Source organism: Danio rerio, chromosome 2, assembly GCF_052040795.2.
Source record: "Danio rerio strain M-AB ecotype USA chromosome 2, GRCz13ab, whole genome shotgun sequence".
Taxonomy (NCBI): domain Eukaryota; kingdom Metazoa; phylum Chordata; class Actinopteri; order Cypriniformes; family Danionidae; genus Danio; species Danio rerio.
Window position 1 is genome coordinate 8,813,825 of NC_141022.1, and position 15,334 is coordinate 8,829,158.

Here is a 15,334-nt window from a genome sequence, read left to right on the forward strand (position 1 = left end):
ATTCACACGCATCCTGAGGTGTGGCAATGTTGTACTTTATAAGGGACTCCAGGCTGTTGAATCATTATAAAATAATAAACAATCAAGTCATAACAGCCACTTTACTTGTCACGTTGGGACAACGTCAACCCATCAGCTCTACATTACTATTTAATAATTCAATGACCTCATGCCAATTTTTGCAATTCTGTCATAATTTATATATTAATTGATAATGTTTTAGTACTTTAATGAATGTGTACTGTATATGTTAAAGTGTTTGGTCTTGGCGACATAGATCTGCTATGCTGCAGCTGCTTTGATTGTTTGTGCAAAGCAAGTAATGATTTCAAGTTGAGCCTGTGTTATTCATTGGTTGTTATCCTGGAATAGCATACCTTGGAATGTTGTGACTGACCAATCAGAATGGATGATTCTAGACTTGTAATGTAATGTGTATTTAAATAGCACATTTATCGTGTATGGCCATACACCCAAATTACTTCACAATCATAAGGGGCATCTCTCCACACCACGACCAGTGTGCAGCATCTATTTGGATGACGTGATGGCGGCCACAGAAAATTATAGAGCCTATTTGGTGGATGGAAGGCCATGATGGCTAAGGGCATCTTTAATCTTTAGGAGAAGTGCCATGGGAGAGTTAGGACCTCGGTTTAATGTCTTATCCAAAAGACTGAACAGTGTAGTGTTCCCTTCACTTTGTTGGGGCATTAGGCCTCACACTAATCACAGGTTGAGCGCTCGCTGCTGGCCTCACTAACATGACTTCCAACAGCAACCTTGTTTTTCTATGTAGTCTCACATCCAGGTACTGACTAGACTCAGCCCTGCTTAGGGTGTGATATCGCTGTGGCAACAGACAGTCATGTTATAGCAATAATAACATATTGAGTGTAAATGAGAATATTTATCAAATGGATGCTGCCTTTATTAGGAAAATTAGGTCCTTTCGCTGCCAATTCAGAAACACTTTCATATGAAAGAGCTCATATTTTGCATTATAAATGGTCTTATTTCAGTTTTAGGGTCTCCAACAACAGTCTAATATGCATGGAAGGTCAAAAAACACATTCATTGTCTTATAATATGCATTTATTTTTTACCTAATTTTACCCCAACTACTTTCATATGGTTCCCAAACCCCTCCTTAGCGCAGACCCCTTCTTATATGCTAATCTGCGCTGATTGGTCCAATGACCCAGTCTGTTGTGATTGGTCAACTGCGTTCAGCACAAGACAGAGAGAAATGCCCGTCACGGCTTATCAAAAACTTTGAAGTAGTCTATGTGCAGAGAGTATGTGAGAACCCAGTGCGGGTGTGCAATAAAGCAATGCAGTTAAACATCAGCATATTGCTATATTCTTAACCATGACACACAGTATTAATAACAGTATAGTACAGTATTAATCCACACAGTGGCAAAAGCTAAACTATTTTGAAACCTGACCGCCGCACATGTATTGCGAGCTCACAATTGCATTTAAGTCCGTAAACAAAGCGGCAAGCGCCGCATTTTCAATGTGGTTTTAGACGCAATATGAGAATATAAAGAGTTAACCAGATACAATACAAGCCGTGTGGAGCGATAACAAGTCACAAAACACAATTAAATACATAATTTGCAAGTTGGAGAAAACAAGGAGGCAACCATTTTAATCACACTTAAGTTACTAACACTTGTGAAATGTAGGAAAAAAATTATCCATGAACTGTGTACTGTAAAGTTGCTGTCAAGCTCTGACAAAGTCTCATACATTAACAGTCTTTTCTGATCCTTCCTTTACCAAATGGCAGATGAATCCACTGTTGTAAGTGTGTAATTTGCTGAAGCACTTGTCAGAAAAATGATGTGAACACAGCACAAGGCTGAGGCTATAATGCTGAGGTATTTTTGCAAAAATAAACTTTAACCACTAAGTCTTCCAACTCAGGCTCATGCTGAAAACGTAGTCCCGTGGACGTTTCTGGAGACTGCAAATTATGTAGCCGGAGGTACGTATGGCTGCATTTCATTTTTTAAATAAACGCCACAAGGTGATATGATGCTGTTCTTTTCGCGCTTACCAGCTGAACGCTTACGTCCGTGTGGAGGGCTTTCACGCCGCAACCGGTTTTTCCAGTTAGCTTGTCGTGTATGTCGGCAGACTTGAGATGCAGAGAGAAGCTGACCATGATGATGATCGGGTTTGAGTCTGGGGAAGAGCGGTTCCAGAAATCAGGTAAGACAAAAACAAAATACAAAAAATAAAGTGAACAAGTTCAAAACAGGGTTAGAGTGTGGTAAAATCTGAAAACGTGGTAAAAATCAGACGAGGGATTTTCTTTTTCTAGACGGCTTTTGTAAATTGTAGGTTGGGTTAAGAGAAGGAAGCGGGTGGGTGGGTCAATCAATAAAATTAGTTGGGTTTAGGGAAGGAGGAGGGTGGGTTAGTGGATTGGCCAATCGCCCAGTCAATCATTCAGTCAGTCAGACAGACAGTTATTCGACAGCGCCCTTATGTGGGTTTACACGAGAATAGCGCAGCCGCAATCGGCACTCGAGAGAGACACTTGAGATACAAAATTTTTCAATTTTTCTGGGTCTGTGCTTGAGTATTGAAGTCATTCTGGCACAGCTTAAGACTAGTTACCCCGGTGATTTATTTGAACCACTATGCGTCGACTCTTTAATAGATGAATCAATAGTTTTACACACAGCACACTTTCAGATTTAAGCCTTAGCTGGAATTTTCACTTTTCACACAGCATGTAAGGTCATTTTCAAAAACCCATAATAGGGGCTCTTTCAACGAAGTATTAGCACTTTTAAAAATGCTACTTTGCTACAAAACTGCAGGGCCAATGCTTCTATTTAACAAACAACCAAAAAAGAAAATCTGGTATCTAGTATTCTGTGCTGTCTGCTAGAAATCAGAGAAGACTTTTCCTCTCTCGGAATATTACAACTTGAATCATTGGCCCAAATCCTGAAAAAGCACTGTCACACTGGCCATACTGTTGAGGAACAATACATTCTGTCAGCAGGCCACTGTGTACTGTCATGTCTGGTTTGCTGGAAAAAAAAGAAAAAGAAAAAAAAAATCTTACACAATAGTGGTGCTCTCAGCAATCACTGGTCATCCTAACAAAAAGGCCTCTGAAATGCTCGGCGTATCAGCCTGTGTATTCAGGTTACTGGATGTTTCTAAACAATACAGAGCATTGGTGGTAACCGGAGACAGGAAGCGGCAGATTAGAAGTGAAGGAGCTCACTCTTGCTAAAGTGGATATTTCTAGGGCACATCCCATGATACGCTTTTCACTGCCATCCAGAAATTGAATCCCATTTCTATAGCCGGCCCATTATTAGACACATATTCATGTCAAACTCCCAAAGGGGAAATCGCTTTCTCTGTTGTAGACTGAAGCGACTGTGTGTGTTTGTTATGTGATGTTTTACATTTAAAGCTTGGGCATTGATTTTTTTTTTCAGCGTTCATACGCACGCATATTTCACTGGCAATGAGTGGAGCGAACATGCAAAATTACTCCCTGGTGTTAAAGGGCTCTTAAAGTTGGAATGAAATCTATATTTAGTCTTCTTAGTTTCATGTACACTCATCGGCCACTTTATTAGGTACACTTTACTAGTACCGGGTTGTACCTCCTTTTGCTTACTGCCTTAATCCTTCATGGCACAGATTCAATAAGTTACTGGAAATATTCCTCAGAGATTTTGATCCATATTGATGCGATAGCATCATGCAGTTGCTGCAGATTTTTGCTCCAGACCACAGGGTACGCTGTGGTCGTAAAAGGATAGCTACGGTCAGCAACAATACTGAGTTAGGCTGTGGCATTGACACAACGCTCAATTGGTACTAATGGGCCCAAATTGTGCCAAGAAAATATCCCCCACACCATCATACCACCACCACCAGCCTGAACCATTGATACAAGGCAAGGCAAGATGGATCCATGGCAACATTTTTCCAATTTTCTATTGTTCAATGTTGGTGAGCCTGTGCAAATTGTAGCCTCAGTTTCCTGTTCATAGCTGACAGGAGTGGCACCCACTGTGGTCTTCTGCTGCTGTAGCCAATCTGCCTCAAGGTTGGACGTGTTGTGTGTTCAGAGATGCTCTTCTGCATACCTCAGTTGTAACGAGTGGTTATTTGAGTTACTGTTGTCTTTCTATTAGCTGGAACCAGTCTGGCCATTCTCCTCTGACCTCAGGCATCAACAAAGCATTTGCCTCTACAGAACTGCCGCTCACTGGATATTTGATCTTATGCTGACCATTCTCTGTAAACCCTAGGGATGGTTGCACGTGAAAATCCCAGTAGATCAGCAGTTTCTGAAATAATAAGACCAACCCGTCTGGCACCAACAACCATGCCACGTTCAAAGTCACTTAAATCACCTTCCTTCCCCATTCTAATGCTTAGATTGAACTACAGCAGATCGTCTTGAACATGCCTAAATGCATTGAGTTGCTGCCATGTATTTGGCTGATTGTAGTGAGTGTATATAGTAGTGCTTGTTATAAATGATGTATCTGTGCACTTCATTATGTGTACTAATTAATTTTGCCCTCATAATTTTAAATTTACTATTCCCTCTACCCTCAAAATGACTTTTCTCCAATTCTGGTCACATGGTATGCCTGTAAGGTGGGGCTGTCAGTGTATTTCTCTCAGTGCATTTAAATTCAATTTGTGGATCATTGTGCATACATACCCCAGCATACATTTCTGTGGAACGCAAAATATGTCCCAGGAGCTACTTTTTTTGCAGTTCTTGTTTTCACGAATCCATCAGAGGCTGCCTTTTGAGATCTAAAATTTCTTTAGTGAGTGACATTCAAGGCTGCTGTTACTCGCGTAAATCCACCAGAGGCTCCTGTCAACCGACTGAACAACCGACCAACCGATAACCCCACCTAACCCAACCGATAGTGTTTTCAGAAGATTCAGATTGACCTACCCACCGCCTTCCTTAAACCCAGCCGCCTTTTTTTTCAAAAGCAATCCAGCAAGTCTGCCAATGTATGCTGTGGGCCACTTGGCAAACTGGTGACAGCAGAAAAGTAGTCCATACAGAGGTAAGTGGTAAGCTGGTTGCGCAAAAAGGAACAGAAGCAGGCAGCAATGTCATACTGCCTTATAGCATTCGTTCTAACCCTCATGTCATGTTCACCTCCCACCTCTTACTTTTGTGTTCTCGGTGAAAATTGACTGGTTGGTTTTAACTGCTCTTAAATTAGCACACACACACAAAAAAAATTGAAACCCAATTTTTTTTAGTAATTTTTTCTCTTTTTTTGCTGTAAACAATGTCTCAAAGTAGCATTTAACATGAATTTAAAGAATTAGACATAACATAACTGCAGTGAAAATACAAATAGCGAGTGAGTGAGTTGGGGTGGTGTACAGTATAGATGTTTTCTGTCTGATGGATGAATATAGACTGCCATTCATTTCATTGACCGGTAACACCACAAGTGTAACAAGGTTGTCTAAGGGTGCTTTCACACCTGCCTTATTTAGTTCGGTTGAATCTCACTGGAGTTCGTTTTCTCTCTTGTTCCCTCGGTTCATTTAGGCTGATGTGAATGTAGCAATCGTACTTGAGTGCGCACCAAAAGCGAACCAAAAAAGCGTACAGAGACCTCCTTAAAGAAGTGGTCTCGGTACACTACAACAAACCCTGGAGCAGTTCATTTAGGGTGAGAATATGATCCGAACTAAAACAGACCCAACTGCAAAAAGTACTGCGCCTTTTTGGACTAATCCAGCTACTGTAGTTTGATGCGCTGTGCATTATGGGATGTGGAGGAAAATATTTGTTGACAGTGCTTTGCCAACAATTTTAAGAGAGAGAGAGGGAAACACATTACCCGATGGATCATTGGTAATATTTTCGGAAGATGACCATGTCGCAGTTTAGCTAAATTAATTAATGCCTCCTTCTAAAGTGACTTGCGATGTGCCTTCATCGTTTGCAATGCATTAAAACATTGTTTTCCAGTCGCAGCCGCACTTCATTCAGGAAATGTATAGTTTGTTTAAAGTGATGTATACAAACTGAATAGTACACTTTGAGCAGGGATACAATCAGTCAGTGCAGTTGTCCCTTCATAGTCAAAAGCAACATTTTGTGTCTGCCGGTTTGTTTAATTGCGAGAGTTTCATTGGCATTTTCCCGCTCGTGAATTCTGACCAATTGATAAGCAGTTTAGGAACTATGTTCAACAACATCTGGCCAATAAATTATGTGGGTTTTGTATGATGACTGCAATTTGGTTCTTTTCAACTGGTTCGGACCAAAGCAATCAGTGTGGTGTGAAAAGGACCTAAAGACGGTAGAAAATGCTACAATATATCATTTATTGCCCTTGGTCCGGACCAAATGAAGCGAACTACAGGTGTTTAAGCACCCTAAAACACTCAAAATGAAAGGAAAAAGGTGATCATCACTTTTATATGTTCAACTGCATTGTGTGGGGGGTATCATAAGGCCTTGAGGCAATCAGAAGAAAAAAAAAGAGTGTTTTAAGTTGTAAATTGGTCAGATTTGACCCGAACACGACAAGAAGGTTAAAGACGAAACGCAGAAAAATAAAGACATACCTCTGGCTACATATTTTGTGCTCTCCAGAAATTTAGACGGGGATTTATATTCATAATGAGCCTTTGTTGCGTCTATTAATATTTGTATAGCGCTTTTCACAAAGCAGGTCCACAAAAGGTGCACATCACTACACTACAGTCGAAACCTGAAAAGTCAAGACGTTGTGTTTCAAGGTGGACAGTTAATAAACATAGTAAACTTGCTGCTAGGGTGTCATGGTAGCGCTGTGGGTAGCACAATCGCCTCAGAAGAAGAAGATTTTCTGATTTGAGCCTTGGCTGGGTCAGTTTGCATTTCTGTGTGAAGTTTGCGTAGTTTTCCTCTGCATGCTCTGGTTTGCCCCACAAGTCCAAAGACATGCCGTATAGGTCAATTGGGTAGGCTAAACTGTCTGTAGTGTGTCTGTATGGATGTTTCCCAGTGATGGGTTGCAGAAAGCATCTGCTGTGTAAAACATATGCTGTATAAGTTGGTGGTTCATTTTTCTGTAGAGACCCTGGATTAATAAAGAGACTAATGCCTAGTTCAGACTGCATGATTTTAGCCCTGATTTTGACTAGCCGACAGGTTTTGAGAAATTGCCGACAAATGCCTGAAATCACAGGCAAATCGCTGCTCGTGCACGTGAGTGACAATCACCCAGTATGAACTATCAAAGATGCGATCTGAGAGAATCAATGATGAGTCGTCGATGCCTGTGAGATATTTGGCGTGCTAAATATCTGGAGCTGTCGGCGATTCAAATCATGCCGTGTGAAATGAGTTTTGACTGAAAATAACATCGGCGATAGCCTACAGCCAATGAGAGAGCAGCATTCACTTGTGTGCGTGTACCTGCTGGCCAGCGGGAGGTTGGAGGAGAAGTTAAAAGCACTAATTTTCGGTTAATTTGGACCCAAGAAACGGAGGAAAAACTAGTGGAGGTTTGACAGGAGCACCTGTGTCTGTTTGACGTTTCATACAGAAAGTTAAAAAAGAAAGTTGAGGAGAAATTGCTAATCCCCTTTAAACCCAGGTGAGCAAATATGTACATTTTCTACCCCATTAAAGGCTTCTTTCTCTTTATGTGGTTAATAACAAAAGATATACTGCGTGTTTTTGGCTGTGAGACATAGTTTGGAAAAAGTTGTTGACGACTCTTCCTATTGTAAAATCATGCAACGTGAAAGCACCTATCTCTGATCCATCTTGCAATGTAAACAAAGCAGCGATAAAACGCTAGCCCTGATAGTCCTGCAGTGTCAAAACATCTGTGACACGACTACTTTAAAAATCATGCAGTCTGAACTTGGCATAAGCTGAAAAGAAAATGAATGAATGAATGAACTTGCATCTACATAGTGTCTAATAAAGTTGGAGCTTACTTGAGCTCACAAAAACGCTGAACATTTAAACCCTTTAATAAATGAATAAACAAAACAAGTAGGCATCAGTAGTCCCTCAAGGTGACTACTGTTAGACGGAAAGCAAAACAAAAAGGTGATGACTATGTTTATGATACATGTTCAATGAAGTGTGTTTGTGCATGAAGTGTCAGTGTTGTCCTAAAAACCTCAGAGGGTGGGTAACAAATTACAAATACGCGAACTACTGTAATTGAGTAGTTTTTTCTCAGGATTTGTAATTTACTAAGTAGTTTTAAAAACATGTACTTTTACTTTTTCTTGTGTACATTTTTAGTGCTGTATCTGTACTTTAACTCCACTATTTTCCTTCAAACTGCAGTCACTACCTTATATTTTCCTGTCTATGGGGATTACAAAAATCAGTCCTGTGATTTCTGTCCAATCAAATCAAACATAGAAGGTAAATCACATCATAATGAAATAATCTAAAGAATGAAATAATCTTAAGAGATGGGTGATTTATAAATGCAGCAAACAGTCTGGAAGCATTAAAAGTGTCCAAGAAGATGTCCAAAAATCTTTACACGCATTGGCCCAGAGACTGTTTAGATGCATGTCACTGTTGAGATGATGGATGTTTACTGTATAATGACTGAAAAGGCCTTTAAAACACCCTGCAGGCACATGACGTCAACATGACGTCAGATTGACATTGTTCCCCAACTTCGTCGGCACGTTGTATTTTATTTGCAAATGAAAATCAAGTTGAGGTCAGAACCCAACGTCAGGCTGACGTCAAAGTCCATCGGCCAACCTAAAATCAACCAAATATCAACGTTGAATGATGTTACAGTTTGACATTGTGTGAACATTACCACTATGACGTATATCAGATGTTGGATTTTAGTTGCCACACCTGAAGAATAAATGTCAGTTTTTGACCTCAATGTGACTTTGGTTTAAGATGTTGGCTCGATGTTGGATTTTGGTCACTTTCTAACACAACCTAAAATCAACCAAATATCAACGTCTAATGATGTTACAGTTTGAGATTGTGTGGTTGTTACCACTTTGACGTATATCAGATGTTGGATTTTAGTTGCCACACCTGATGAATAAATGTCAGTTTTTGACGTCAATATGACTTTGGTTTAAGATGTTGGCTCGACGTTGGATTTTGGTCACTTTCTAATACAACCTAAAATCAACCATTTGACGTTGTAATAAATATGGCCGACCAGACACATAATTATTTTGCTTTTTATTCCACAACCGAGCCAACTTTGCCCAGAGAAGACTCGAAACCTGATTCCAAGGTATTTACGACCCAAAAGGAATGTGCCATGCGGCATTAAACAAAAGACGGTCAGGACTTTTTAAGCTGCTTGTCTAAGACTGATGTTTTCATATAAACTTTACTCTCTTTGTGTAATCATGTGTTTTGCAAAGTTTCCCTTTCTCCTGTATTAATATATATATATTTTTTTGTTTTAATACTTGTTCAACCTTGTTCAACCTCCTCACCCTCATAAAGGAAGTTTCAACTTTTGAACCAGGAGTGATTGATGCAATTGATTATGTATTAGAACCATCTCACGAACCTTCAACTGGAAATTATGCATACATAGAGGACAACACAGGAGTTACAAATTTCAACAATAGATGAACATCAAGGACATGAGCAGATATGTGTTGCAAGGATAAATAGAAGAGGTCAAGGACATAGGGGCAGATCAAATAATATCAGGGCTGCTATGGTTCTCCGTGTTCTACACTGTCCTGCAAACTGTTGCGAAAACATCAGGTGATATTAACAGAGCACAACACTGACAACACGGGTAAGCATTTTGATGACATTGATATGTTCATTGACGTAAATACTTACTTTTGAGAGATCAACTCAAGATTTGGAGTGAGTTGCAGGCTTTTGCTGGTGAATTTGTGCTGCTGTCTGTATGGATTTTTTTTAGAGAAGTTCACAGTTCATTGCAAATTTAAGCTTTTATTTGGCTTATGGGTGGCACGGTGGCCACCAACCTGATTCCACAAAGTAGGACATGGCCCTGGGTTAACATCAGGGGCCTCATGTATGAAGACTTGCATTAAATTCATACTAAAACATTGCGTATGCACAAAGCTGTAAATGTGCGTATTCAGATGTAAGAAACACGGAACCCCACACCATGTATTCTCTTTGTACATTTGAATTAACGTGAAACTGTACGCACGTGTACAAGCGCAAAACCCCTCCCTGCCTCCTCCCCCTAATAAATATAGTAATATAGACTGTACTTTGGCAAAACCAAACGAAAAAGTAATGGCAAAAGCAAGTAAAAAGGGAAACTTTGAACAGAATGTGAACTGGAGGTGCTACTTTCGGAGGTAGACCCGAGAAAAACGGTGTTATTTGCAAGTTTGTTCTACGCAATCAATAACAAAAGAAAAAAAAATAGAGTGGGAGAGTTTAGCTGATGCGATTAAAGCATTGGGGTCTGAACATCGCACTGTGGGTGAATTAAAACAGAAATGGTCCGATGTAAAGGTGTAAAATTTTGCAGTGTCTATTTAGGCTAAGTGCAAATAGCACACCTTGTTGGAATGAGCTAGTTAAGTGATTCCCGCCCATCACCGTTTGATTGACAGAGACAACATAACTAAAGAGAGCAGCAAACTATAGCATGAGTGGCGTAGCTCGTAAAGCGCATGGCAACATGTTTTGACATCTTCGATCATTAACTCGGTTCGAATCCAGCGACTGATGAACTCATTCTTCTTTCCCCCACAACATATCAGATTTTGCCTACTCTTCATCACGAGGAAGACAAGTAGGAATCATTAATAAGTGAGTGCATTATGTTAAGCGCATTTGAGCATCATATTTTATTTGCACATTTGTTGAATGGAAATGTTTCCAATTCACGTATGCAAATTTGTCTTCAGATGGTGCCTTTATAGCAATGTGCGTGCAGTCGAATCACTCCGATTACATTGGGACAACCGGCGATCGCTGCAAATCACTTTAATGTTTGGCTGGTCAACTGCAAGGTATGGAAACCCTTTATACCTGCTAGATATGCAGATGATCCCGTCTTATACAGCTGCCATTGCATGGCTCAAAGATACTTTGTAGTGTGCAATTTAACATAATTGCCTCTAGGACTTGCCAATGGAAATAAAACAAACACACTCAAGAAATGCACGTACGCCAGGCATGAAGTTGGCGTGGACCAATGCACATTCTCACGTTCATTTCATCGTTACTAAATCCAAACGTGAGTGTGAAACCTGACGTACACAAAGTTTTTGTGCGTACGCAGCGTTGATACAAGAGACCCCTGGTTACTTGCTCTGTCCTTAGAAACCTAATTAGACATTAGGAAACCATTCAAAAAAGGCACGTCTCATCACAAAAAGTGTGTTCAGTGTCTGTAAAATTCTCTGTACAACTACATTTGGTTTCTAATTATGGAGTTGTTCTAATTGTGGAGCTGTCATCCAATCCACCCTTCAATCACTGTCTGGTTCGGCTCAGCTGCCAAAACCAACCTCCGTAGACTACAGCGAATAATCCGGACTGCTGAACCAGTCACTGGCACTACCCTTTCTACACTTCATTAACTGTACTCTTCCAGAGTGAGTAAAAAGGCTTGCAAAATCACTCTGGACACCTCACACCCAGCACACTACCTGTTCGAACTGTTACCGTTTGGTCGCCGCTTCAGAGCACCAAAAACAGCCAGACAGAGGAAAAGTTTCTGTCCTCAGGCCATCCACCTCATGAACAGTTAAATATCACCCAACTGTGCAATAAACACGTGCAATACTTTCTCGTACGTTCTTGTACACAGCCCCTTATGTCAATATACAATGCAATACCTGTATATTTATAACAAACCTATACATACAATTCAACATCCAGATTTCTTGACTAACTGCGTCTCTGTTTAATGTTTATCATCTTTTTTTCTCATATTTATTTTGTGTTGTCACTTGTCACTTTATGTACACTGGAAGCTTCTGTAGCCAAAACAAATTCCGGTAACACTTTATAATAACTACACACTATGAACCATTTATGAAGCATTAGCAAATAGTGAATTCATTATTTGTTAAACATAAACTCTACATTAATAACCATGATAAGCAGTTTATAACTGCAGCTACAAGCGCTCTATTCTTGACTTATAACCATATTTAAAATGTGCTTAATAAATGTATTTTCATACTTAGTAAATTATTTATTTTTCATTACTAAATTAAGTATCGCATTATTTACAAACCAGTTGTATTTAAGAGTAGTTGAGGGTTTTTAGGATAATTCAGAATGAGTTAGTAAATGATTAAAAAACTATTGAAATCAACGTTTATATATCTTATTATTCAGACATATACTAATAGTTAACTAATATGTTAGTAAATGCTTTATTAACTCAATTTTATGCAATTTTGTGACCTAATCTAAAGTGAGGACTATTCATGCTTTATAAATCCCTTTTAAATGACAAATAAAGGCTCAGAATCAAATGAACTATAATCTTTGCAATCTTTTCTAAAATGTAAAATTACTGTAAAGTTTAAACCTTGCTGAATAACAGGAGTGTCAAAATAAAACAAAACTGGATAAAACAACTATATAATAATTAAACAATGTAATAAAATGTAATGTTTAAACTCTACAGTGATTTTAAGGATAAGGTTGCAAAGATTTATTTTTTATTTGAAGTACAGTTTCATTTGTGTATCTTTAAACTTTTGACTGAGCCTTTATTTGCCATTTATAAAGCATAAATAGTCCTCACTTTAGATTAGGTCACAAAACTTGGTGAAGTTGAGTTAATAAAGCATTTATTAACACACATAGTAAACATTAATAAATGCCTGAATAATAAGACATATAAACATTAATATTAATAGTTTATTAATCATTTACTAACTCATGCTGAATGATCCTAAAAACCCTCAACTACTCTTAAATACAACTGTTTTGTAAATAATGCGATACTTAATTTAGTAATGAAAAATAAATCATTTACTAAGTATGAAAATACAATTATTAAGCACATTTTAAATGTGGTTATAAGTCAAGAATACAGCATTTGTAGCTGCGGTTATAAACAGTTTACTAACGTTTATTAATGTAGAGTTAATGCTTAACGGATAATGAATTCACTATTTGCAAATGCTTAATAAATGATTTATAGTGTGTAGTTATTATAAAGTGTTACCCAAATTCCTTGTGTGTGTGAACACATTTGGCAATAAAACTAATTCTGATTTACTGTTAACTTAACTTAAATCAAAAGTTTCCTCATTAAAGAGCCCATATTATGGGTTTTTGAAAATTCCCCCCCATGTAGTGTGTAACACAGCTTTAAGTGAAGTGAAGTATCCAGCTAAGGCTTAAATCTGTTAGTGTACAGTGTTTAAAACGGTTGATTCATCTATAAAAGAGTCGACTCATAGTGCTTCAAACGAGTCGCCTTGATACCGATTCATTAGGTGTTTCGCCATGACGGACGAACGAAACCAAGTTATTCACGTGCACGCGCAAACCCGGGAGATTTCAAACCTGAGGCCCCGCCCTCTGACACAGAAACCCAGACACACACACACCCACAAACACACACACACACACAAACATGCCGGTCGATTGAAGACACACTGCAGATGGATATATTGAGTCTCTACCCAAAGATGAAACCTCAGCATTATAGCCAAGCAGTTGGAAACTACTGGAAACTTCTGGAAACTACATGCTACAAAGAATACTTCATCAGCGTTTGTTAAAGGAAGGATCAGTAAAGAGTAACTTACTGATGGACGTCAGGATGGATTTTTCTTCCTCCATTTCTCAAGTGTAAGTACGTGCGATTAAAGTTGCCTCGTTGACTCTAGCTTGCAAATGTATTTAGTTGTGATTTGTTACTTGTAACTGCGTGTACTGTATCAGGTTAACTGGCTATATTCTCATATCGCGTGCAAAGTCACGTTAAAAACGCGATGCGTGCTGCTTTTCTAACGGAGCTCCATGGACGAGGAGTAACGTTAGTGTGTGTGTCTGTGTGTGCGTGTGCGCGCGCTGTCGTCCGGAGGTGTGTATGTTTGTGTGTGTGTGTGTGTGTGTGTGTGTGTGCGCGCGTTGTCGTCCGGAGCAGGGTTAAGCGTGTGTGTGTGTGTGTGTCTGTGAAAAGAGCAGAGTGAGAAGCTAGGAGATCTCCTCAACTGTTTTTGGAGTTTTTGCTCAATAAAATAGTTAGTCATCTGAATTTTCAAGTCCATAGTCTGTATTTACATTGACCCACTGGCAGCTAAAATCCACGCCTACACTATCGAGCGTGTATGAACTGTGATTACTTTTATATTGCTGATTAGCTGTTTGGCATTTCACTCTCTGACTGAAGGCAGTCGACCAATCGCAACAGACTGTCATCGGTCCAATCAGCGCAGATTAGCTTCGCGCTAAGGAGGGGTTTGGTAACAAATGAATCACTGGACGATTCATACAGGAGTCGCTGGTATAATTAGGTAAAAATAAATGCAGATTATAAGACCACGAAAGTGTTTTTTGACCTTGCATGCATATTAAACTGTTGTTGGAGACCCTTACAACCAAGATATGACCCTATTTCATGTATAATATGGGCTCTTTAAATTAAAAAGTTTATATTTGTGAGCAAAACTTTGCAAGTTCATCCAAAAAGCTCCTGCCATCTTGTTACTTTAAGTTGAGTTAACCTCAGATCTCTTCACTTGTAAAAATAAAGGTTGCAGTAATCGAACCCTAACAACTCGCTTCAAATCCGCTTCAAGATAGACGAGAATCGCTTCATGGGCAGGGTTTCTGTCTGCCTGGTGACTCTAGCTTCATTGCTAAATGGCTAACATGGATTTTATTGAGACAGCATCGATTCGTTTGGAGCCTTTCAGAGGTGCACCCAGCTCTGTAAGTTCATCAACTCCTCCAGAAACTTAACCTGGATGTATATAAGAGGAGGAACAAGAGCCTGCAAGAGACACACTCTTACAAAAACATGCGGATGCAAACGTATAAACCTAATATCTATTGCCATGATTTTAAGAATCTTATTGTAACAGGAAGAATTTTAGGTGCATTACAGTGGCTAATGAAAACACTCATTTTGCAACATTAACGCTTTTGCAAAGATGCCAATGGAATGGAATGTAAACACAGCTAATGACAGACAAATAAACAGACAGATAGATAGACAGACAGACAGATAGGACATACTCTAATATGAGTGATTTGAATATTATTTTCTCACAAATACATATTACAAAGATAAGAAAAAATTATTCAAATCACTGTATCCACATTACAGGGAAATCTTTGTGGTTCATTTTGCACTGTCAC

The 15,334-nt window shown here is 39.1% G+C and overlaps 1 long non-coding RNA gene across 1 annotated transcript; it reads left to right on the forward strand.

The window, feature by feature from the left end:
- Positions 1-4,331: 4,331 nt before the first annotated feature.
- LOC147846204 (uncharacterized) lies at positions 4,332-8,181 on the forward strand. Its single transcript, XR_015479259.1, has 3 exons — positions 4,332-5,926; positions 6,220-6,733; positions 6,826-8,181. It is a non-coding gene; the product is annotated as an uncharacterized LOC147846204 (long non-coding RNA).
- The last annotated feature ends 7,153 nt before the right edge of the window (positions 8,182-15,334 follow it).